We start from the raw sequence: 1,772 nt of genomic DNA, 5'->3' as shown, positions 1-1,772 counted from the left end.
TTAAATTACAAACAGCCATCTAATAGAGGGATTGGCAAATTTTTCATGTAAAGGACCAAATGGTAAAAACCTAGACCTTATGGAACTTATACAACTTTATTGCAACTACTCAACATTGCCATTGTAGTATGAAAGCAATCATGAAGAATATGTAATGTGTGGGATGTTTCAATACAACTTTACAACATCAAGCAGTGATGTTATGAGATGAAACATTGCCTACATATTGAGATGAAGAACGTGAATATCACAAACATTGTGATATATGCTAGTATGCTTATGTAAACTTTACTTGAAAACAAGCACTGTGAGTGTTGTGATAGTAGATCTATTAACCAAGACAGCTACTAAGTGGTGAAGAAGCAGGTAACATACGTGGCACAGATATGTTAGACAAAGTGCCAATTAATATCCAGTCAGAATACACCACAACATTTCATCACAGTTCTCAGTAGAGTATACAATTTAAACCTTATGAATTGTTTATTTCCATAATTCCATAATTTTCTATGTAAGATTTTGGACAATTTAATATTTTTCACAGTGTTACAAGAAAGAAGATATAATATAGTAATATATTTTGAGACAGAACATGCCCATATAATTCTACTAGTGTATTACTATAATTGTTTTATTTTGTTTAAAATCATTTTTTGGTATTTCAAAGTATGGTCTCAGTCTAGCCCAGGCTGACCTGGGCATTACTAGGTAGTCTCAGGGTGACCTTGAACTCAAAGTGATCCTCTTACCTCTTCCTCCGGAGTGCTGGGATTAAAGGTGTGTGCCACCATGCCCAGCTTGTTTGTAATTATTGTTCATTTCTTATTATGTTTGATTTGTAAATTAAACTTAATCATAGGTATTGATATACAGATAAAGATACAGTGCATGTAGGGTTGAGTACTATATGCAGTTTCAGGTATCCACTGGAATGCATTACCTGCTAATGAGCAGTACTAATGTATATTGAAACTTTTCGAAGATCTATTGAACACTGTTACAAATTGAATTGTGAAACACTATGCTATAAGCTTAACATATTCACCATAGGTATGCTGATTTTTAACCTTATACATATTTATATTATCAGTACAATCAAATGTTTTGTTGAGATTGAAAAGCAATACTCTACTTCCTAAGATCTACTTTTAGATAGAAAATTATGTTTTGTTACCAAATTTAAAAAAAAATAGAGAGTGTATAGATCACAACAATAACTAAAAACAGTAGTGGGTAGGGTATGGCCTGTGGTTTGGCCATCCTTGAACTAGTGCTATACTCAAAGCCCCTACCCACAGTTCTTATCATAAGATACTTATTGAGGGAGACTGATGGTTTGACCTACACTCATCCATTCTGGGAAGCATACAGATCTCAAGCATTTCTGTAGGTTACCAATAACATCAAGTCAGATTTAAGGTAAAAGATAGAAATATGGGTCCTTTTTCTGAGAAAGGATGTTAATGCTTTGAAGAAGAGACCATGCTGAGGTACCAGACCCAAGAAGCATGATTCCAATTAAAGTAACAATTATTATAAAGTTCATAAATCAGAAAAAATGATACATACTTTCTGCTTTCATGTTTAATATGGAATTAATGTTTAGCCCTGACAATGCTTTTTTTTTTGTTTCTTTGTCCCTAAAGTCTCAGTGCAATTTCAAATGAATCACATTAAACTATACTATTGAAGTAGGATAACTCCAATAATGATTATATATAAATTACATGTAAATAGATATATCATGTTCTAACTAACTCTTAAGGAAAACA

Source organism: Jaculus jaculus, chromosome X (genome assembly GCF_020740685.1).
Source record: "Jaculus jaculus isolate mJacJac1 chromosome X, mJacJac1.mat.Y.cur, whole genome shotgun sequence".
In the NCBI taxonomy this organism is placed as follows: Eukaryota; Metazoa; Chordata; class Mammalia; order Rodentia; family Dipodidae; genus Jaculus; species Jaculus jaculus.
This window is presented reverse-complemented; position numbering follows the sequence as displayed.